Source organism: Oncorhynchus tshawytscha, linkage group LG22, assembly GCF_018296145.1.
Source record: "Oncorhynchus tshawytscha isolate Ot180627B linkage group LG22, Otsh_v2.0, whole genome shotgun sequence".
Lineage (NCBI taxonomy): Eukaryota > Metazoa > Chordata > Actinopteri > Salmoniformes > Salmonidae > Oncorhynchus > Oncorhynchus tshawytscha.
This window is the reverse complement of record NC_056450.1, coordinates 31401237-31426427: the sequence shown is the minus strand read 5'-3', so window position 1 is coordinate 31426427 and position 25191 is coordinate 31401237.

Sequence of the window (25191 nt, the reverse complement as noted above, 5' to 3'; positions counted from 1 at the left end):
AGCGTAATCAAAGTGACTGAGGATGAAGCTGATCTAATGATGGCTGCTGATGGACAGCGTAATCAAAGTGACTGAGGGTGAAGCTGATCTAATGATGGCTGCTGATGGACAGCGTAATCAAAGTGACTGAGGATGAAGCTGATCTAATGATGGCTGCTGATGGACAGCGTCATCAAAGTGACTGAGGATGAAGCTGATCTAATGATGGCTGCTGATGGACAGAGTAATCAAAGTGACTGAGGATGAAGCTGATCTAATGATGGCTGCTGATGGACAGAGTAATCAAAGTGACTGAGGATGAAGCTGATCTAATGATGGCTGCTGATGGACAGCGTAATCAAAGTGACTGAGGATGAAGCTGATCTAATGATGGCTGCTGATGGCAGCGTAATCAAAGTGACTGAGGATGAAGCTGATCTAATGATGGCTGCTGATGGACAGCGTCATCAAAGTGACTGAGGATCAAATCAAATCAAATCAAATTTATTTATATAGCCCTTCGTACATCAGCTGATATTTCAAAGTGCTGTACAGAAACCCAGCCTAAAACCCCAAACAGCAAGCAATGCAGGTGTAGAAGCACGGTGGCTAGGAAAAAACTCCCTAGAAAGGCCAAAACCTAGGAAGAAACCTAGAGAGGAACCAGGCTATGTGGGGTGGCCAGTCCTCTTCTGGCTGTGCCGGGTGGAGATTATAACAGAACATGGCCAAGATGTTCAAATGTTCATAAATGACCAGCATGGTCGAATAATAATAAGGCAGAACAGTTGAAACTGGAGCAGCAGCACAGTCAGGTGGAAGTTGAAACTGGAGCAGCAGCATGGCCAGGTGGACTGGGGACAGCAAGGAGTCATCATGTCAGGTAGTCCTGGGGCATGGTCCTAGGGCTCAGGTCAGTTGAAACTGGAACAGCAGCATGGCCAGGTGGACTGGGGACAGCAAGGAGTCATCATGTCAGGTAGTCCTGGGGCATGGTCCTAGGGCTCAGGTCAGTTGAAACTGGAACAGCAGCATGGCCAGGTGGACTGGGGACAGCAAGGAGTCATCATGTCAGGTAGTCCTGGAGCTCAGGTCCTAGGGCTCAGGTCCTCCGAGAGAGAGAAAGAAAGAGAGAAGGAGAGAATTAGAGAACGCACACTTAGATTCACACAGGACACCGAATAGGACAGGAGAAGTACTCCAGATATAACAAACTGACCCCAGCCCCCCGACACATAAACTACTGCAGCATAAATACTGGAGGCTGAGACAGGAGGGGTCAGGAGACACTGTGGCCCCATCCGAGGACACCCCCGGACAGGGCCAAACAGGAAGGATATAACCCCACCCACTTTGCCAAAGCACAGCCCCCACACCACTAGAGGGATATCTTCAACCACCAACTTACCATCCTGAGACAAGGCTGAGTATAGCCCACAAAGATCTAATCAAGGATGAAGTCGATCTAATGATGGCTGCTGATGGCAGCGTCACTAGGCAGATGTTGTACTGTACAATTAAATATTTAGTCATGTTCAAAACTCACTGAACAATTGGGAGCCTAATGTTAAATTATGCTAATTCCAATGTAAATTGTGTGAAATACCTTATGGGCATTATCCCCCTTTGAAATCCAAATATTAAACAGCGGTATAATTTCTGTACCTAGTTGACCTCCTCTGGCGGGCTGCTGTCCTGTTTTGTTTCTACTGGTCATAGGGAGCCTAATTATACAATTTTGGTAGCAGGTGACCAAGCTTACTGTTGTGTATGTGAACAGCACACTTGTTTCTGTGTGTCTCTGCCTTTATTGTGTTGAGTGGGAGAAAAAGGTGATGCCAAACTGAGTGGGTTTGAGCGATAGAGAAGCCCATCTGGGCAGACCCAAGGGGATCAATCACTCACACGTAAATTGATTTCACTCTTTTTTGATCCCTCTCTCTCTCACTTACACACATGCAGACATATCCAATCTCTCCCCCCCTGTTCTGGGCAGGGTGGCGGGCACTTTGAGCCCCACACTTCTTGAAAGGGTGGAAATTTGATCCCATGGTTTATGCTCAAAAGAGCGATTATCCAGGATTACGGGAGCAGATAAATAGAGTCAGTAAACTGCAGTGGTGACCTCCCTATAAATCAGCCACCACTGGGCCAATGCATGTTAGACACAATGTGAGGGAAAACAGGAGGGAAAAACATTACCAAAAATAAAGAGAGAAAGGAGAGACAACTTTTTAAAATTTATATCTGAGTGCTGTTTGACGCTTTGCGCCGGGGATGATTAGGTGGCCAGGGAGAAAGAGCGGGAGCCTTTTAATTGACACAGGGAGGAACAGGAGGAAGAATAAGAGGAAGAAAGCGATAAATAAGGAGAGATACTGCTCCTCCGCCCCCACTGCCTCGGGCAGGTGTGAAATTTGTTGTGACAGAGAAAGGAGAGAAGAAGACCATTAATCTGCTCTGCCAGGGAACTCAAATTGATGATCCATTGTTGGAGAGGTAGAGAGAGGTGGGCTTGTTCCCGATCCCTCGCTGTCTTAAACACAGACACAGATGCATGCAGGTAGACTTACACATAAACACAGTCACTCTTTTGCGCACTCTCTTTCTTTGTATCGCTCTCTCTCTCCTTATGTCTGTCTCCCAACTCTCACTCATTCTACCTCCACTCTCCCTCTTCTCATCCATCTCACTTTACAGTGTAGTTGACATCTGCCCTGGCTGTCTGCCTGAGTTTCTGTGAAGGTACAGATGATGTCCTTCAAGTTATTCCCAGGCTCTCCAGCAGCAGTACAGTGGCTAGTACAGTCCTGTGGCTGCTCAGTAACACTTTCTGAGCTCAGGCTTAATAAGAAACCACACTGGGAGGACAAGGCCACTCTGACACCTCTCAGAATACAGTCAAAATACTGACACAATACAGAGAAACACACACACACACACACACACACAGACAGGTATACGCACACACACACACACACACACACACACACACACACACGTTGTACCTCTTTTCCACTTGTGCTCTCTCTCACCACCCACCCCACCCCACACACATTCTTGTTTGCAACCCTCCAAAAATACAGATAGGTAAGACAAGTGTTTGTTTGTGAAACTCTGTAGAACAGAAGAATCTCTAAGAGATTCTTTATCTTTCCTGACTCCTCCATCCAGACACATCAATTCAGTTGAATTCAAAGGACGTTATTGGAATGGGAAACACATGTTAACGTTGCCAAAGCAAGTAAAATAGAAATTCAAGGGAAATTAACGAGGGAAATAAAAAAAGGACAGTACACAAAAGTTTTAAAAGAATATAGACAGTTCAAATATTATACTGAACAAAAATATGAACGTAATATGAAATAGATGCAACACATTTAATGAGTTACAGTTCATATAAGGAAATCAGACAATTGAAAAAAATTCTAGGCCCTAATCTAGGGATTTCACATCTGGGCAGGGGCGCAGCCATGGGTGGGCCTGGGAGGTCATGGGCCCACCCACTTGGGAGCAGTAGCCATGCCCAGCCAATCAAAATGTGTTTTTCCCCACAAAAGTGATTTATTACAGACAGAAATACTCCTAAATTTAATTTGGGTGACAGGTCTTAGACGATCCTGCAGGTGAAGAAGCTGGATGTGGAGGTCCTGAGCTGGAGTGATTACACTTGGTCTGCGGTTTTGAACCCAGATGGACGTACTGCCAAATTCTCTAAAACGACGTTGGAAGCGGCTCATGGTAGAGAAATTAACATTCAATTCTCTGGCAACAGCTCTGGTGGAAATTCCTGCAGTCAGCATGCCAATTGCACCCTCCCTCCCTCAAAACTTGAGACATCTATGGCATTTTGTTGTGTGACAAAACTGCACATTTTAGAGTGGCCTTTAATTGTCCCCTGCGCAAGGTGCACCTGTGTAATGATCATGCTGTTTAATCAGCTTCTTGATATGTCACATCAGGTGGATGGATTATCTTGGAAAAGGAGAAATGCTCACTAACAGGGAAGTAAACACATTTGTGCACAACATTTGAGAGAAGTAAGCTTTTTGTTCATATGGACAATTTCTGGGATCTTTTATTTCAACTCATGAAACATAGGACCAACACTTTACATGTTGAGTTTATATTTTTCTTCAGTATATATTAAATGCAATGTTGTAACAATGTACAATTAGTTGAAGTATGAAAGTGAAAATAAATAAACAGATATTCAGTCAATCAATCAAATGTATTTATAAAGCCCTTCTTACATCAGCTGATGTCACAAAGTGCTGTACAGAAACCCAGCCTAAAACCCCAAACAGCAAGCAATGCAGGTGTAGAAGCACAGTGGCTAGGAAAAACTCCCTAGGAAGGCCAGAACCTCAGAAGAAACCTAGAGAGGAACCAGGCTATGAGGGGTGGCCAGTCCTCTTCTGGCTGTGCCGGGTAGAGATCAAGGTAGAGATTCAAGACCCTCCTCCAGATGTATTTTCCTGACCTCTTCCTGACCTCTTCCAGACATGCAGGAAGGAAAAGGAAAGGTCAAACACAAACATCTCATTCTCCCTATTATTCTCTTATTTTTTCAATATCTGTGCCATTTTGGAAACCACTGTGAAAAAATCATTACAAGATTAAATCTCAGATTATTAAGGATCATCAGATCAGTAATTCATGTCTTGTTAAAAAGCCTTAAGCAGGCAAATAGCTTCTTCATTACCACTTTTTCTGACTCTTTTCTTTTGTTCACTTTATTTTCTTATTATTATTAAAGCTTGGTCACAAATTGGTCTTCCAAATGGACAATGACCCTAAGCATCAGCATCATCAGGAATGGGCCAAAATTAACCCAATATAGTGTGGGAAGCTTGTGGAAGGCTATCCGAAACGTTTGACCCAAGTTGAACAATTTAAAGGCAATGCTACCAAATACTAATTGATTGTATATAAACTTCTGACCCACTGGGAATGTGATGAAAGAAATATAAGCTGAAATAAATAATTTTCTCTACAATTATTCTGACATTTCACATTCTTAAAATAAAGTGATGATCCTAACTGACCTAAAACAGGGAATTTTTACTAGGATTAAATGTCAGGAATTGTGAAAAACTGAGTTTAAATGTATTTGGCTAAGGTGTATGTAAACTTCCGACTTCAACTGTATGTCTGTGTCTCTGTTTCAATTCAATTCAATTCAAGGGGCTTTATTGGCATGGGAAACATATGTTAACATTGCCAAAGTAAGTGAGGTAGCTAACCGATCGCTGCAGCTGTACATAGTCTATCGGTAAATAGCCCACCCATTTTTACCTACCTCATCCCCATACTGTTTTTATTTATTTACTTTTCTGCTCTTTTGCACACCAATATCTCTACCTGTACATGACCATCTGATCATTTATCACTCCAGTGTTAATCTGCAAAATTGTAATTATTCACCTACCTCCTCATGCCTTTTGCACACAATGTATATAGACTCCCCTTTTTTTCTACTGTGTTATTGACTTGTTAATTGTTTACTCCATGTGTAACTCTGTGTTGTCTGTTCACACTGCTATGCTTTATCTTGGCCAGGTCGCAGTTGCAAATGAGAACTTGTTCTCAACTAGCCTACCTGGTTAAATAAAGGTGAAATAAAAATCAAATTAAAAAAAATAATAATGAAATAAACTGAAATAAACAATAAAAATGAACAGTGAACATTACACTCACAGAAGTTACAAAATAATAAAGACATTACAAATGTAGTATTATGTATATATACAGAGTTGTAAAGATATGCAAATGTTTAAAGTAGAAAAGGTAAAATATATAAGCATAAATATGGGTTGTATTTATAATGGTGTCTGTTTCTCTGTGTATATACACCTGTCTGTATCACTCTATATATGTATCTGTCTGTTTGAATGTATATATATATATATATATATATATATATATATATATATATATATATATATATATATATATATATATATGTGTGTGTCTGTTTCTCTCTATATATATACTGTATTATCTGTTTCTCTTTTCTCTCTCTGTATCTATCTGTTTCTCTCTCTTTATATGTCTGTCTGTTTCTCTCTCTATGTGTATCTGTCTGTTTGAATGTATATATATATATATTATATATATATACTGAATATACACTGCTCAAAAAAATAAAGGGAACACTTAAACAACACAATGTAACACCAAGTCCATCACACTTCTGTGAAATCAAACTGTCCACTTAGGAAGCAAAACTGATTGGCAATAAATTTCACATGCTGTTGTGCAAATGGAATAGACAACAGGTGGAAATTATAGGCAATTAGTAAGACACCCCCAATAAAGGAGTGGTTCTGCAGGTGGTGACCACAGACCACTTCTCAGTTCCTATGCTTCCTGGCTGATGTTTTGGTCACTTTTGAATGCTGGCGGTGCTTTCACTCTAGTGGTAGCATGAGACGGAGTCTACAACCCACACAAGTGGCTCAGGTAGTGCAGCTCATCCAGGATGGCACATCCAATGCGAGCTGTGGCAAGAAGGTTTGCTGTGTCTGTCAGCATAGTGTCCAGAGCATGGAGGCACTACCAGGAGACAGGCCAGTACATCAGGAGACATGGAGGAGGCCGTAGGAGGGCAACAACCCAGCAGCAGGACCGCTACCTCCGCCTTTGTTTAAGGAGGAGCAGGAGGAGCACTGCCAGAGCCCTGCAAAATGACCTCCAGCAGGCCACAAATGTGCATGTGTCTGCTCAAATGGTCAGAAACAGACTCAATGAGGGTGGTATGAGGGCCCGACGTCCACAGGTGGGGGTTGTGCTTACAGCCCAACACCATGCAGGACGTTTGGCATTTGCCAGAGAACACCAAGATTGGCAAATTCGCCACTTGTGCCCTGTGCTCTTCACAGATGAAAGCAGGTTCGCACTGAGCACATGTGACAGACGTGACAGTCTGGAGACGCCATGGAGAACGTTCTGCTGCCTGCAACATCCTCCAGCATGACCGGTTTGGCGGTGGGTCAGTCATGGTGTGGGGTGGCATTTCTTTGGGGGGTTGCACAGCCCTCCATGTGCTCGCCAGAGGTAGCCTGACTGCCATTAGGTACTGAGATGAGATCCTCAGACCCCTTGAGACCATATGCTGATGCGGTTGGCCCTGGGTTCCTCCTAATGCAAGACAATGCTAGACCTCATGTGGCTGGAGTGTGTCAGCAGTTCCTGCAAGAGGAAGGCCCTTGATGCTATGGACTGGCCCACCCGTTCCCCAGACCTGAATCCAATTGAGCACATCTGGGACATCATGTCTCGCTCCATCCACCAACCATTGCATCACAGACTGTCCAGGAGTTGGCGGATGCGTTAGTCCAGGTCTGGGAGGAGATCCCTCAGGAGACCATCCGCCACCTCATCAGGAGCATGCCCAGGCATTGTAGGGAGGTCAAACAGGCACGTGGAGGCCACACACACTACTGAGCCTCATTTTGACTTGTTTTAAGGACATTACATCAAAGTTGGATCAGCCTGTAGTGTGGTTTTCCACTTTAATTTTGAGTGTGGCTCCAAATCCAGACCTCCCATGGGTTGATAAATTTGATTTCAATTTATAATTTTTGTGTGATTTTGTTGTCAGCACATTCAACTATGTAAAGAAAAAAGTATTTAATAAGAATATTTCATTCATTCAGATCTAGGATGTGTTATTTTAGTGTTCCCTTTATTTTTTTGAGCAGTGTATATGTCTGTTTCTCTCTCTATATATATTATCTGTTTCTCTATTCTCTCTCTGTATCTGTTTCTCTCTCTTTATATATATATGTCCGTTTCCCTCTCTTTATATATCTGTCTGTTTCTCTCTATACATTGTGTGTTTCTCTGTTTATCCATATCTCGCTCTCTCTGTTTCTCTCTCTCTCTATATATATATATAATATATATGTATATCTTTCTCTCTCTATATATATATATAATATACATGTATATCTTTCTCTCTCTATATATAATATATATGTATATATTTCTCTCTCTATATATATATATAATATACATGTATATCTTTCTCTCTCTATATATATATATAATATACATGTATATCTTTCTCTCTCTATATATAATATACATGTATATCTTTCTCTCTCTATATATATATATAATATACATGTATATCTTTCTCTCTCTATATATATATATAATATACATGTATATATATATATATATAATATATATGTATATATTTCTCTCTCTATATATATATATAATATATATAATATATATTTCTCTCTCTATATATATATATAATATATATGTATATCTTTCTCTCTCTATATATATATATAATATACATGTATATCTTTCTCTCTCTATATATATATATAATATACATGTATATCTTTCTCTCTCTATATATATATATAATATACATGTATATCTTTCTCTCTCTATATATAATATATATGTATATATTTCTCTCTCTATATATATATATAATATACATGTATATCTTTCTCTCTCTATATATATATATAATATACATGTATATCTTTCTCTCTCTATATATATATATAATATACATGTATATCTTTCTCTCTCTATATATATATATAATATATATGTATATCTTTCTCTCTCTATATATAATATATATGTATATCTTTCTCTCTCTATATATATATATAATATATATGTATATCTTTCTCTCTCTATATATATATATATATATATAATATACAGTGCCTTGCGAATGTATTCGGCCCCCTTGAACTTTGCGACCTTTTGCCACATTTCAGGCTTCAAACATAAAGATATAAAACTGTATTTTTTTGTGAAGAATCAACAACAATTGGGACACAATCATGAAGTGGAACGACATTTATTGGATATTTCAAACTTTTTTAACAAATCAAAAACTGAAAAATTGGGCGTGTAAAATTATTCAGCCCCCTTAAGTTAATACTTTGTAGCGCCACCTTCTGCTGCGATTACAGCTGTAAGTCGCTTGGGGTATGTCTCTATCAGTTTTGCACATCGAGAGACTGACATTTTTTCCCATTCCTCCTTGCAAAACAGCTCGAGCTCAGTGAGGTTAGATGGAGAGCATTTGTGAACAGCAGTTTTCAGTTCTTTCCACAGATTCTCGATTGGATTCAGGTCTGGACTTTGACTTGGCCATTCTAACACCTGGATATGTTTATTTTTGAACCATTCCATTGTAGATTTTGCTTTATGTTTTGGATCATTGTCTTGTTGGAAGACAAATCTCCGTCCCAGTCTCAGGTCTTTTGCAGACTCCATCAGGTTTTCTTCCAGAATGGTCCTGTATTTGGCTCCATCCATCTTCCCATCAATTTTAACCATCTTCCCTGTCCCTGCTGAAGAAAAGCAGGCCCAAACCATGATGCTGCCACCACCATGTTTGACAGTGGGGATGGTGTGTTCACGGTGATGAGCTGTGTTGCTTTTACGCCAAACATAACGTTTTGCATTGTTGCCAAAAAGTTCAATTTTGGTTTCATCTGACCAGAGCACCTTCTTCCACATGTTTGGTGTGTCTCCCAGGTGGCTTGTGGCAAACTTTAAACGACACTTTTTATAAATATCTTTAAGAAATGGCTTTCTTCTTGCCACTCTTCCATGAAGGCCATTTGTGCAATATACGACTGATTGTTGTCCTATGGACAGAGTCTCCCACCTCAGCTGTAGATCTCTGCAGTTCATCCAGAGTGATCATGGGCCTCTTGGCTGCATCTCTGATCAGTCTTCTCCTTGTATGAGCTGAAAGTTTAGAGGGACGGCCAGGTCTTGGTAGATTTGCAGTGGTCTGATACTCCTTCCATTTCAATATTATCGCTTGCACAGTGCTCCTTGGGATGTTTAAAGCTTGGGAAATCTTTTTGTATCCAAATCCGGCTTTAAACTTCTTCACAACAGTATCTTGGACCTGCCTGGTGTGTTCCTTGTTCTTCATGATGCTCTCTGCTCTTTTAACGGACCTCTGAGACTATCACAGTGCAGGTGCATTTATACGGAGACTTGATTACACACAGGTGGATTGTATTTATCATCATTAGTCATTTAGGTCAACATTGGATCATTCAGAGATCCTCACTGAACTTCTGGAGAGAGTTTGCTGCACTGAAAGTAAAGGGGCTGAATAATTTTGCACGCCCAATTTTTCAGTTTTTGATTTGTTAAAAAAGTTTGAAATATCCAATAAATGTCGTTCCACTTCATGATTGTGTCCCACTTGTTGTTGATTCTTCACAAAAAAATACAGTTTTATATCTTTATGTTTGAAGCCTGAAATGTGGCAAAAGGTCGCAAAGTTCAAGGGGGCCGAATACATTCGCAAGGCACTGTATATGTATATCTTTCTCTCTCTGTTCATCTGTTTCTCTCTGTCGGTTTCTCTCTCTGTCGGTTTCTCTCTCTGTCGGTTTCTCTCTCTGTCGATTTCTCTCTGTCGGTTTCTCTCTCTGTCGATTTCTCTCTCTGTCGATTTCTCTCTCTGTCGGTTTCTCTCTCTGTCGGTTTCTCTCTCTGTCGGTTTCTCTCTGTCGGTTTCTCTCTCTGTCGGTTTCTCTCTCTGTCGGTTTCTCTCTCTGTCGGTTTCTCTCTCTGTCGGTTTCTCTCTCTGTCGATTTCTCTCTGTCGGTTTCTCTCTCTGTCGGTTTCTCTCTCTGTCGGTTTCTCTCTCTGTCGGTTTCTCTCTCTGTCGATTTCTCTCTGTCGATTTCTCTCTCTGTTCATCTGTTTCTCTCTGTCGGTTTCTCTCTCTGTCGGTTTCTCTCTCTGTCGGTTTCTCTCTCTGTCGATTTCTCTCTGTCGGTTTCTCTCTCTGTCGGTTTCTCTCTCTGTCGGTTTCTCTCTCTGTCGGTTTCTCTCTCTGTCGGTTTCTCTCTCTGTCGATTTCTCTCTGTCGGTTTCTCTCTCTGTCGGTTTCTCTCTCTGTCGGTTTCTCTCTCTGTCGGTTTCTCTCTCTGTCGGTTTCTCTCTCTGTCGATTTCTCTCTGTCGATTTCTCTCTCTGTTCATCTGTTTCTCTCTGTCGGTTTCTCTCTCTGTCGGTTTCTCTCTCTGTCGGTTTCTCTCTCTGTCGATTTCTCTCTCTGTTCATCTGTTTCTCTTTGTCGGTTTCTCTCTCTGTCGGTTTCTCTCTCTGTCGGTTTCTCTCTCTGTCGATTTCTCTCTGTCGGTTTCTCTCTCTGTCGGTTTCTCTCTCTGTCGGTTTCTCTCTCTGTCGATTTCTCTCTGTCGATTTCTCTCTCTGTTCATCTGTTTCTCTCTGTCGGTTTCTCTCTCTGTCGGTTTCTCTCTCTGTCGGTTTCTCTCTCTGTCGGTTTCTCTCTCTGTCGGTTTCTCTCTCTGTCGGTTTCTCTCTCTGTCGGTTTCTCTCTCTGTCGGTTTCTCTCTCTGTCGGTTTCTCTCTCTGTCGGTTTCTCTCTTTGTCGGTTTCTCTCTCTGTCGGTTTCTCTCTCTCTGTCGGTTTCTCTCTCTGTCGGTTTCTCTCTCTGTCGGTTTCTCTCTCTGTCGGTTTCTCTCTCTGTCGGTTTCTCTCTCTGTCGGTTTCTCTCTCTGTCGATTTCTCTCTGTCGATTTCTCTCTCTGTTCATCTGTTTCTCTCTGTCGGTTTCTCTCTCTGTCGGTTTCTCTCTCTGTCGGTTTTCTCTCTGTCGGTTTCTCTCTCTGTCGATTTCTCTCTGTCGATTTCTCTCTCTGTTCATCTGTTTCTCTCTGTCGGTTTCTCTCTCTGTCGGTTTCTCTCTCTGTCGGTTTCTCTCTCTGTCGGTTTCTCTCTCTGTCGGTTTCTCTCTTTGTCGGTTTCTCTCTCTGTCGGTTTCTCTCCCTGTCGGTTTCTCTCCCTGTCGGTTTCTCTCTCTGTCGGTTTCTCTCTCTGTCGGTTTCTCTCTCTGTCGGTTTCTCTCTCTGTCGGTTTCTCTCCCTGTCGGTTTCTCTCCCTGTCGGTTTCTCTCTCTGTCGGTTTCTCTCTCTGTCGGTTTCTCTCTCTGTCGGTTTCTCTCTCTGTCGGTTTCTCTCTCTGTCGGTTTCTCTCTTTGTCGGTTTCTCTCTCTGTCGGTTTCTCTCCCTGTCGGTTTCTCTCTCTGTCGGTTTCTCTCTCTGTCGGTTTCTCTCTTTGTCGGTTTCTCTCTCTGTCGGTTTCTCTCCCTGTCGGTTTCTCTCTCTGTCGGTTTCTCTCTCTGTCGGTTTCTCTCCCTGTCGGTTTCTCTCTCTGTCGGTTTCTCTCTCTGTCGGTTTCTCTCTGTCGGTTTCTCTCCCTGTCGGTTTCTCTCTCTGTCGGTTTCTCTCTCTGTCGGTTTCTCTCTGTCGGTTTCTCTCTCTGTCGGTTTCTCTCTCTGTCGGTTTCTCTCTTTGTCGGTTTCTCTCTCTGTCGGTTTCGCTCTCTGTCGGTTTCGCTCTCTATTATTGTTATTATTATTATCTGTCTCCCTCTGTTTCACTGCCTTTCTATTTTTTCACTTCATCTAACTAATAGGGAAGCCGATGCATTTGCTCACCTTCTAACCCGATGAGCTGTTTAGCTGGGGAGCTAATTACAGTGGAAGTGTGGAGCTTTGGGGGTGCAGTGTATCACTGGCTTGGCTTGGTTGTGTATTAGCAGATGTAGACAAGGCCTTGAACTGACTGGGAGTCTGTACTTCCTCTGACACACACTGTACCCTTTTCTCTCCTCCCCAGTTAATGGAGAATTGAGGTAGTAAAGAGAGCAAAGACTATATCCTCAGGATATAGTTTCGAGGGAGGGAGGGAGGGAGGGAGGGAGGGAGGGAGGGAGGGAGGGGGAGGGAGGGAGGGAGGGAGGGAGGGAGGGGGAGGGAGGGAGGGAGGGAGGAGGGCAGAAGAGGAAAGCAAGGGATGAGAGAAAGAGAGAACAGAGAAAGAGTGAGTCTGAGGGAGCAGATCTCCAAATCGTGTTATATTGGGTGATTTTATAAAGATGTCGTCTCGCAAAGCTGCCCTGACCTCCCCTTGTCCCCCAACAGTAATAATGTTAGTGTGTGTGTGTGTGTGTGTGTGTGTGTGTGTGTGTGTGTGTGTGTGTGTGTGTGTGTGTGTGTGTGTGTGTGTGTGTGTGTGTGTGTGTGTGTGTGTGTGTGAGAGAGAGCTGAAAATACAGCACACAGGACACAGAGGCTTACTGTCCCAGCACGCACACACAATTTACAATTTCCTACACTTGTGCAAGCAAACTGAATATACTAACACATGCAGTCTCTCTCCTAACTATATCTCCAGAAGCCAGAGTTTAGTGCAGTGCCTTTCAGTTTGAAACGATTTTGAGAAAGGGCCAGGGGCTCTCACTGCCTCTTGTCCCTTAAAAGGTCATCCAAAGTCAAGTAACAACATAAGTTGCCACAGGCCCCTCCTCTTTGTCCTTCTTCATCAGCCATAACTGCCAATCCATCCCAACCATCCAGCCCCCACCCCAACCTCCATCCCCCACCACAACCCTCCAGCTCCCACCCAACCCTCCAGACCACACATCAACCCTCCCAACTCCACATCAACCCTCCAGACCTCACCCCAACCCTCCATCAACCCTCCAGACCCTACATCAACCCTCCAGACCTGACCCCAACACTCCACACCTCACATCAACCCTCCAGACCCCACATCAACTCTCCAGACCCCACATCAACTCTCCAGACTTCTCCCCAACCCTCCAGACCCCACATCAACCCTCCAGACCCCACATCAACCATTCGGACCCCAACCCTCCAGACCCCACATCAACCCTCCAGACCCCACATCAACCCTCCAGACCTCTCCAGACCCCACATCAACCATTCGGACCCCAACCCTCCAGACCCCACATCAAACCTCCAGACCTCACCCTAACCCTCCAGACCCCACATCAACCCTCCAGACCTCACCCCAACCTTCTAGACCCCATCCTGTTCTCTAGTTCCCCTCCATAGTTTCACTATTTCTCGGAAACCTTCTCTTCCTATCCCTCTAATATACTGTACCTATCTCCTCATTTCTTTCTCTCACTCTTAATCCTAATCCTTCTCTTCCTATCCCTCTAATATACTGTACCTATCTCCTCATTTCTTTCTCTCACTCTTAATCCTAATCCTTCTCTTACCATCCCTCTAATATACTGTACCTATCTCCTCATTTCTTTCTCTCACTCTTAATCCTAATCCTTCTCTTCCCATCCCTCTAATATACTATACCTATCTCCTCATTTCTTTCTCTCACTCTTAATCCTAATCCTTCTCTTCCTATCCCTCTAACATACTGTACCTATCTCCTCATTTCTTTCTCTCACTCTTAATCCTAATCCTTCTCTTCCTATCCCTCTAATATACTGTACCTATCTCCTCATTTCTTTCTCTCACTCTTAATCCTAATCCTTCTCTTCCTATCCCTCTAATATACTGTACCTATCTCCTCATTTCTTTCTCTCACTCTTAATCCTAATCCTTCTCTTACCATCCCTCTAATATACTGTACCTATCTCCTCATTTCTTTCTCTCACTCTTAATCCTAATCCTTCTCTTCCTATCCCTCTAATATACTGTACCTATCTCCTCATTTCTTTCTCTCACTCTTAATCCTAATCCTTCTCTTACCATCCCTCTAATATACTGTACCTATCTCCTCATTTCTTTCTCTCACTCTTAATCCTAATCCTTCTCTTCCTATCCCTCCAATATACTGTACCTATCTCCTCATTTCTTTCTCTCACTCTTAATCCTAATCCTTCTCTTCCTATCCCTCTAATATATACCCTCTAATATACTATACCTATCTCCTCATTTCTTTCTCTCACTCTTAATCCTAATCCTTCTCTTCCCATCCCTCTAATATACTATACCTATCTCCTCATTTCTTTCTCTCACTCTTAATCCTAATCCTTCTCTTCCTATCCCTCTAACATACTGTACCTATCTCCTCATTTCTTTCTCTCACTCTTAATCCTAATCCTTCTCTTCCTATCCCTCTAATATATACCCTCTAATATACTGTACCTATCTCCTCATTTCTTTCTCTCACTCTTAATCCTAATCCTTCTCCTCCCATTCCTCTACTATACATCTCTCTTCCTCATCCCTTTCTCTATTCTCCAGCTCTACATCCTTTTCTCATCACACCATTAGAAGTGTGTCCAATAGTACACCCCTCATATACTGTACATCACTTTCTTCCTCTCCTTCTCCACTCTCCATTCTGCTGTTCCTCTCCTTCTCCACTCTCCATTCTGCTGTTCCTCTCCTTCTCCACTCTCCATCCTGCTCTTCCTCTCCTTCTCCACTCTCCATTCTGCTGTTCCTCTCCTTCTTCACTCTCCATCCTGCTCTTCCTCTCCTTCTCCACTCTCCATTCTGCTGTTCCTCTCCTTCTTCACTCTCCATTCTGCTCTTTCTCTCCTTCTTCACTCTCCATTCTGCTCTTTCTCTCCTTCTTCACTCTCCATTCTGCTCTTTCTCTCCTTCTCCACTCTCCATTCTGCTCTTTCTCTCCTTCTCCACTCTCCATTCTGCTCTTTCCTTCTCCACTCTCCATTCTGCTCTTTCTCTCCTCCACTCTCCATCCTGCTCTTCCTCTCCTTCTCCACTCTCCATTCTGCTCTTTCTCTCCTTCTCCACTCTCCATTCTGCTCTTTCTCTCCTTCTCCACTCTCCATTCTGCTCTTTCTCTCCTTCTCCACTCTCCATTCTGCTCTTCCTCTCCTTCTCCACTCTCCATTCCGCTCTTCCTCTCCTTCTCCACTCTCCATTCTGCTCTTTCTCTCCTTCTCCACTCTCCATTCCGCTCTTCCTCTCCTTCTCCACTCTCCATTCTGCTCTTTCTCTCCTTCTCCACTCTCCATTCTGCTCTTCCTCTCCTTCTCCACTCTCCATTCTGCTCTTCCTCTCCTTCTCCACTCTCCATTCTGCTCTTTCTCTCCTTCTCCACTCTCCATCCTGCTCTTCCTCTCCTTCTCCACTCTCCATTCTGCTGTTCCTCTCCTTCTCCACTCTCCATCCTGCTCTTCCTCTCCTTCTCCACTCTCCATTCTGCTCTTCCTCTCCTTCTCCACAATCCATTCTGCTCTTTCTCTCCTTCTCCACTCTCCATTCTGCTCTTTCCTTCTCCACTCTCCATTCTGCTCTTTCTCTCCTTCTCCACTCTCCATTCTGCTCTTCCTCTCCTTCTCCACTCTCCATTCTGCTCTTTCTCTCCTTCTCCACTCTCCATTCTGCTCTTTCTCTCCTTCTCCACTCTCCATTCTGCTCTTTCTCTCCTTCTCCACTCTCCATTCTGCTCTTTCTCTCCTCCACTCTCCATTCTGCTCTTCCTCTCCTTCTCCACTCTCCATTTTGCTCTTTCTCTCCTTCTCCACTCTCCATTCTGCTCTTTCCTTCTCCACTCTCCATCCTGCTCTTCCTCTCCTTCTCCACTCTCCATTCTGCACTTTCTCTCCTTCTCCACTCTCCATTCTGCTCTTTCTCTCCTTCTCCACTCTCCATTCTGCTCTTTCTCTCCTCCACTCTCCATTCTGCTCTTCCTCTCCTTCTCCACTCTCCATCCTGCTCCACTCTCCATTCTGCTCTTCCTCTCCTTCTCCACTCTCCATCCTGCTCTCTCTCTATCCTTCTCCACTCTCCATCCTGCTCTTCCTCTCCTTCTCCACTCTCCATTCTGCTCTTTCTCTCCTTCTCCACTCTCCATTCTGCTCTTTCTCTCCTCCACTCTCCATTCTGCTCTTCCTCTCCTTCTCCACTCTCCATTCTGCTCTTTCTCTCCTTCTCCACTCTCCATTCTGCTCTTTCTCTCCTTCTCCACTCTCCATTCTGCTCTTTCTCTCCTTCTCCACTCTCCATCCTGCTCTTCCTCTCCTTCTCCACTCTCCATCCTGCTCTTTCTCTCCTTCTCCACTCTCCATCCTGCTCTTCCTCTCCTTCTCCACTCTCCATTCTGCTCTCTCTCCTTCTCCACTCTCCATTCTGCTCTTCCTCTCCTTCTCCACTCTCCATCCTGCTCTTCCTCTCCTTCTCCACTCTCCATTCTGCTCTTTCTCTCCTTCTCCACTCTCCATTCTGCTCTCTCTCCTTCTCCACTCTCCATTCTGCTCTTTCTCTCCTTCTCCACTCTCCATTCTGCTCTTTCTCTCCTCCACTCTCCATCCTGCTCTTCCTCTCCTTCTCCACTCTCCATTCTGCTCTTTCTCTCCTTCTCCACTCTCCATTCTGCTCTCTCTCTATCCTTCTCCACTCTCCATCCTGCTCTCTCTCTATCCTTCTCCACTCTCCATCCTGCTCTCTCTCAGCCCATTAGCAGCATGGTGATTTCCATAAGACCTGGGTGTTGTGCTCTGTCTGATGGACCCAACATTAATAGGATCCCGTAGGGGGTATCTTCAAAGAGCTCCACACAAAATATGAAACTAAAGCAAGGGAAAATAAATCATTATAAAAAGGCAAAGGAATGCATGGAAATGTGCACACTGTGGTGACATGGAGAAAAGCATATCAGTAACCAGGTTTCCATCCAACCATTTCATGTGGATGAATGACCTGACAGGTCTTATGGAAACAGCTCATTTGTGGGTAAAATTTCCCAACGTCGACCCCAAAAAATACGCTTGACAAATATATTATGCGACAATTGAGTTGGAAAAGCTTTTATGCGCAAATATTGATAGAAAAACCATAATGTCGAAGTAAATTTCAAGTCACGCTATGATGTTGTAGCCTACTACCACCACGACATGGAAAAGCATGCAGAGTTTAAGGCAGATGGAATAAGTTATGTTGAATTTCATAACTTCATAACTACTTATGATCACTAGCCTTACGCCTGTCGCATGCTTCCCAGTCGAAACAATTTGTGCATATATTATGCAGAATTTTTTGTTTGTTTGTTTTGGTGGTTAGCCGGGTGTTAGTCCCTTTCCCTTCATCTCATCCCCTTCACTTCATCTCCTCATCACCTTCACTTCATCTCCTCATCCCCTTCACTTCATCTCCTCATCACCTTCCATTCATCTCCTCATCACCTTCCCTTCATCTCCTCATCACCTTCCCTTCATCTCATCTCCTCATCCCCTTCACTTCATCTCATCTCCTCACCCCTTCACTTCACTTCATCTCCTCATCCGCTTCAACTCATCTCCTCATCCCCTTCACTTCACTTCATCTCCTCATCCCCTTCACCTCATCTCCTCATCCCCTTCACTTCATCTCCTCATCCCCTTCACTTCATCTCCTCATCACCTTCACTTCATCTCCTCATCCCCTTCACTTCATCTCCTCATCACCTTCCATTCATCTCCTCATCACCTTCCCTTCATCTCCTCATCATCTCATCTCCTCATCCCCTTCAACTCATCTCCTCATCCCCTTCACTTCATCTCATCTCCTCACCCCTTCACTTCAGTTCATCTCCTCATCCCCTTCAACTCATCTCCTCATCCCCTTCACTTCACTTCATCTCCTCATCCCCTTCACCTCATCTCCTCATCCCCTTCACTTCATCTCATCTCCTCATCCCCTTCACTTCACTTCACTTCATCTCCTCATCCCTTCACTTCATCTCATCTCCTCATCCCCTTCACTTCATCTCCTCATCCCCTTCACTTCATCTCCTCATCCCCTTCACTTCATCTCCTCATCCCAATCACTTCATCTCCTCATCCCCTTCACTTCACTTCATCTCATCTCCTCATCCCCTTCATCTCATTTCCTCATCCCCTTCACTTCATCTCATCTCCTCACCCCTTCACTTCACTTCATCTCCTCATCCCCTTCAACTCATCTCCTCATCCCCTTCACTTCACTTCATCTCCTCATCCCCTTCACTTCATCTCATCTCCTCATCCCCTTCACTTCACTTCATCTCCTCAACCCCTTCACTTCATCTCATCTCCTCATCCCCTTCACTTCATCTCCTCATCCCCTTCACTCCATCTCATCTCCTCATCCCCTTCATTTCATCTCCTCATCCCCTTCACTTCATCTCATCTCCTCATCCCCTTCACTTCATCTCCTCATCCCCTTCACATCATCTCCTCATCCCCTTCACTTCATCTCATCTCCTCATCCCCTTCACTTCATCTCCTCATCCCCTTCACTTCATCTCCTCATCCCCTTCACTTCATCTCCTCATCCCAATCACTTCATCTCCTCATCCCCTTCACTTCACTTCATCTCATCTCCTCATCACCTTCCCTTCATCTCCTCATCACCTTCCCTTCATCTCATCTCCTCATCCCCTTCAACTCATCTCCTCATCCCCTTCACTTCACTTCATCTCCTCATCCCCTTCACCTCATCTCCTCATCCCCTTCACTTCATCTCATCTCCTCATCCCCTTCACTTCACTTCATCTCCTCATCCCCTTCACTTCATCTCATCTCCTCATCCCCTTCACTTCATCTCCTCATCCCCTTCACTTCATCTCCTCATCCCAATCACTTCATCTCCTCATCCCCTTCACTTCACTTCATCTCATCTCCTCATCCCCTTCATCTCATCTCCTCATCCCCTTCACTTCATATCCTCATCCCCTTCACTTCATCTCATCTCCTCATCCCCTTCACTTCATCTCCTCATCCCCTTCACATCATCTCCTCATCCCCTTCACTTCATCTCCTCATCCCCTTCACTTCATCTCCTCATCCCCTTCACATCATCTCCTCATCCCCTTCACTTCATCTCCTCATCCCCTTCACTTCATCTCCTCATCCCCTTCACTTCATCTCCTCATCCCAGTCACTTCATCTGCAATGATTTGTCAGATCTACAGAGGCGAAAGTAATTCTCAGGACAGGGCTCAGCATATTGTTTCCACCTCTTTTGTGATTGTAGATGAGTTGAAATGCATGAGAGGACACGAGAGACATCTGGAAAACGTAAGTGCCGCGACACACACACACACCATATAAGTGTATTGACCATATCAGGTTTTTATCTGTGTTCATAAGGAGTGAATCCGATATCTTCACTGGGTGAAAGCAATGAAGATAACTAAGAGGAGTGTCTTTTGACATTCAATTGTCTCAAGTGTCTTTTCACCGATTTCACATCAGTGCAGATGAAGTAAAGGAAATAAAGTTAAGAAGCTACTCTTGGAAAACAAAGGCAGCCCAGAAGTACTTAGTACAACCTCCTCTAGCTCCATAAGGGAGGATGATATTATTACATCACTATGGACGGAGAGTAGGCTACAGAGAATCTGAATATGTGTGTCTTGTGCCCTAACTTTCCAGTGTTTTCGGTACTGCAGGTATTATAGTTTATTGTGTTTGTGTATTTGTAACCCGACTTCACAAAATACATTTCCATTTAACTAGGCAATAATGCGTGTGTGTTTGTCAAGTGAAGGTCAATTGAAGACCCAAAGAGAGGGAATAAAGACTAGAGGAACAAAGGATGGATTACATAGAGGAGGAGGATGACAAGTAGACAGAGGGCTGAGAGAGAGAGAGAGAGAGAGAGAGAGAGAGAGAGAGAGAGAGAGGAAAAAGGTCAAAGGAAGAGGTATTGAGAGAATGAGTGTCATGACTTCTACCGAAGGTAACTCCTCTCCCTGTTCCAGCAGCGGCTTGGCGTCGCCGGTCTACTAGCCACTACCGATTCCTTTTTCTTTTTCTGGTTGTTTTGTCTGTGTTCCTTTTCACACCTGGTTTTCAATTGCTTTGATTTCTGTGGGTATATAGGGCACCTGTTACCTGCCGTAATTCGTGCAGGATTAGACTTGTGTGCATTGCATTCACCATTACGCACGTGTATGTAAAGTGTCGGAGCGTAGTTTTGGGATTTTTGTCTGTGCCGTTTTGTATTGGTGGACTATATTATTAAACACGCTTCTCAGACATCCCTGCTCTCCTGCGCCTGACTCCTACACCTCTCACCAAGACGCATGTTATCACAGAATCCTGCACCTATATAATTATGGAGTCAGCAGGAGCGGACGCACTCCCAGGGTCCGTGGAGGAGCGAGTTCAACACCACACGGCAGTGTTACACCGACTGGGGACCGCCATGGATCAGGTGATGGCGACGATGGAGAGATGGGAGAGAGGTGGCCTTCCCACACCGTTATCAGCCACACCCCAACCAGTACCACTACCCTCTCCTTCATTGCCTGAGCACAGTGGGATTCGACTCGCCCTCCCGAGGGAGTATGATGGGACGGCGGCCGGGTGCCAGGGCTTCTTACTCCAGATGGACCTATACCTGGCGACCGTTCGTCCGGCTCCTTCGGGGGGTGAGAGCGTGAACGCCCTAGTCTCCTGCCTCGCAGGTAAAGCCCTGGAGTGGGCCAACGCGGTATGGAACGATCCTGACTCGGCGAGGGACCACTACCCAGAGTTCACCCGCCTCTTTCGAGCCGTGTTCGATCACCCACCTGAGGGTCGAGCGGCGGGTGAACGGCTGTTCCATCTGAGGCAGGAGAGGAGGAGTGCTCAGGACTTTGCTCTAGAGTTCCGGACCTTGGCCTCTGGCGCGGGATGGAACGACAGGGCCTTGATCGATCACTATAGGTGTAGTTTGCGTGAGGACGTCCGTAGGGAGCTGGCCTGTAGAGACACCACCTTGTCCTTGGACCAATTGATTGACATGTCCATTCGGTTGGACAACTTGCTGGCGACACGCGGACGTCCAGATCGGGCTCTGTCAGTTCCATCTCCCAGCTCCACCACTCCAACACCCATGGAGCTGGGAGGTGCTTCAGCGAGGGCGACCGGAGGAGGGGGCCTTTCCTGTGCCAGCTGTGGTCGCAGAGGGCACACTGCTGACCGGTGCTGGGGGGGTCCCCCCGGGAGTCGAGACGCCAGGCCGAGCACTGCCCAGACACCTCAGGTGAGTCGGCACCAGGCTCACCCAGAGCCCCCTGTTGGTCACATGTATGTATGGATTGTTTTTCATGAATTTTCCCCTCTTTCCCGGCATAAGGCGCTAGTAGATTCAGGCGCGGCAGGGAATTTTATTGACCACGGTTTAGCGAACAGGTTAGGGATTCCCCTTATTCAGCTGGACAAACACTTCCCAGTGCACGCCTTAGATGGCCGACCATTAGGGTCAGGGCTAGTCAGGAGGCCACGGCTCCACTGGGTATGGTAACGCAGGAGGGTCATGAGGAGAGAATTAGTCTCTTCCTCATTGATTCTCCTGCGTTTCCGGTGGTGTTGGGGATCCCCTGGTTGGCCCGTCACAACCCCAGGATTTCGTGGCAACAGAGGGCTCTACAGGGGTGGTCGGAGGAGTGCTCAGGCAGGTGTGTAGGAGTTTCCATCGGTGCTACAACGGTGGAGAGTCCAGACCAAGTCTCCACCGTGCACATTCCCTCAGAATATGCCGATTTGGCTATCGCCTTCTGTAAAAAGAAGGCGACCCAATTACCACCTCATCGACGAGGGGATTGTGCGATAAATCTCCTGGTAGGCGCTGCACTTCCCAGGAGTCACGTGTATCCCCTGTCACAGGAGGAGACGGTGGCTATGGAGACATACATATCGGAATCTCTGGGGCAGGGGTTCATTCGGCCCTCCATCTCACCTGCCTCCTTGAGTTTCTTTTTTGTGAAGAAGAAGGAGGGTGGTCTGCGTCTGTGCATTGACTATAGAGGTCTAAATTCCATCACGGTGGGGTATAGTTACCCGCTACCTCTCATTGCCACGCAATTGAGTCATTTCACGGAGCACGGTTTTTCACAAAACTGGATCTCAGGAGTGCATATAACTTGGTGCGTATCCGGAAGGGAGATGAGTGGAAGACGGCGTTTAGTACCACATCCGGCCATTATGAGTACCTCGTCATGCCGTACGGGTTGAAGAATGCTCCAGCAGTCTTCCAATCTTTTGTGGATGAGATTCTCAGGGACCTGCACGGTCAGGGTGTGGTGGTTTACATCGATGATATTCTGGTCTATTCCACTACACGGGCCGCGCATGTGTCTCTGGTGCGCAGGGTACTTGGGCGACTGATGGAGCATGACCTGTACGTCAAGGCTGAGAAATGCTCGTTCTTCCAACAGGCCGTCTCCTTCCTTGGATATCGCATTTCCACATCGGGGTTGGTGATGGAGGATGACCGCATTGCAGCCGTGCGTAATTGGCCGACTCCAACCACGGTAAAGGAGGTGCAGCGGTTCTTAGGGTTTGCCAACTACTACCGGAGGTTTATCCGGGGTTTTGGGCAGGTGGCTGCGCCCATTACGTCACTGCTGAAGGGGGGGCCGACGCGTCTGGGATGGTCGGCTGAGGCGGACAGGGCTTTTGGTCGCCTGAAGGCTCTTTTTACCTCGGCTCCCGTGCTGGCGCATCCGGACCCCTCTTTGGCATTTATAGTGGAGGTGGACGCATCCGAGGCTGGGGTTGGAGCCGTACTCTCCCAGCGCTCGGGTGTGCCACCGAAGCTCCGCCCCTGTGCTTTCTTTTCTCGGAAGCTCAGCCCGGCGGAGCGAAACTATGACGTGGGGGATCGGGAGCTGCTAGCTGTTGTCAGAGCCCTGAAGATGTGGAGACATTGGCTTGAGGGGGCCCAACACCCTTTCCTCATCTGGACTGACCACCGTAATCTAGAGTACATTCGGGCAGCGAGGAGACTGAACCCTCGTCAGGCAAGGTGGGCCATGTTTTTCACCCGATTTAGGTTTACCATCTCCTATAGACCAGGCTCCCAGAACACTAAGGCAGACGCACTGTCCCGACTATATGATACGGAGGAGCGGGCCATTGATCCTGCGCCCATCCTCCCGGCTTCTTGTCTAGTGGCACCTGTGAGGTGGGAGGTGGACGCAGACATTGAGCGAGCATCGCGTGTTGAGCCCACTCCACCACAGTGTCCAGCGGGACGGGTGTATGTTCCGCTGGTGGTTAGAGACAGGTTAATTTGGTGGGCTCACACATCCCCCTCCTCTGGTCACCCGGGGATCGGGAGGACAGTGCGATGTCTTAGTGGGAAGTACTGGTGGCCCACTTTAGCCAAGGACGTGAGGGTTTATGTGTCCTCCTGCTCAGTGTGCGCTCAGTGCAAGGCTCCTAGGCATCTGCCCAGAGGGAAGTTACAACCCCTTCCCGTTCCACAGCGGCCTTGGTCACACCTGTCGGTTGACTTCTTGACCGATCTGCCACCGTCACAGGGCAACACCACGATCCTGGTCGTTGTGGATCGGTTTTCTAAGTCCTGTCGTCTCCTCCCTTTGCCCGGTCTCCCTACGGCCCTACAGACGGCGGAGGCCCTGTTTACTCACGTCTTCCGGCACTACGGGGTGCCTGAGGATATTTTTTCTGATCGGGGTCCCCAGTTCACGTCCAGGGTGTGGAAGGCGTTCATGGAACGTTTGGGGGTTTCGGTCAGCCTGACCTCTGGGTTTCACCCCGAGAGTAATGGGCAGGTGGAAAGAATGAACCAGGATGTGGGTAGGTTTCTGCGGTCGTATTGCCAGGACCGGCCAGGGGAGTGGGCGAAGTACATTCCCTGGGCGGAGATGGCCCAGAACTCACTCCCCCACTCCTCTACGAACCTGTCGCCCTTCCAATGTGTGTTGGGCTATCAGCCGGTCCTGGTACCATGGCATCAGAGCCAGACCGAGGCTCCTGCGGTGGACGATTGGGTGAAACGCTCAAGGGAAACCTGGGAGGCCGCCCACGGGTACCTTAAACTGGCCGAAGGGCGGCAGAAGGCCAGTGCCGACCGCCACCGCAGCGAGGCCCCGGTGTACACACCGGGGGACCGGGTCTGGCTCTCGACCCGAAACCTGCCCCTCCACCTGCCCTGCCGGAAGCTGGGTCCGCGGTTTGTGGGGCCATTCAAAGTCCTGAGGAGAATAAACGAGGTGTGTTATAGGTTACAGCTCCCCCCGTATTACCGTATTAACCCCTCGTTTCATGTGTCTCTCCTCAGGCCGGTGGTGGCTGGTCCGCTTCAAGAAGATGATGTGCGGGAGGTCCCTCCGCCCACCCTGAACATCGGGGGGGCGCCGGCGTATGCAGTTCGGTCCATACTGGACTCGAGGCGTCGGGTGGGGGGTCTTCAGTACTTCGTGGACTGGGAGGGGTACGGTCCGGAGGAGAGATGCTGGGTGCCGGTGGAGGACGTACTGGATCCACCTATGCTAAGGGAGTTTCACCGCCTCCATCCGGATCGCCCTGCGCCTCGTCCTCCGGGTCGTCCTCGAGGGTCATCCCGGGTCATCCTCGTCGTCGCGCTGCGGGAGCTGCGCGTCAGGGGGGGGGTACTGTCACGACTTCTACCGAAGGTAACTCCTCTCCCTGTTCGGGCGGCGC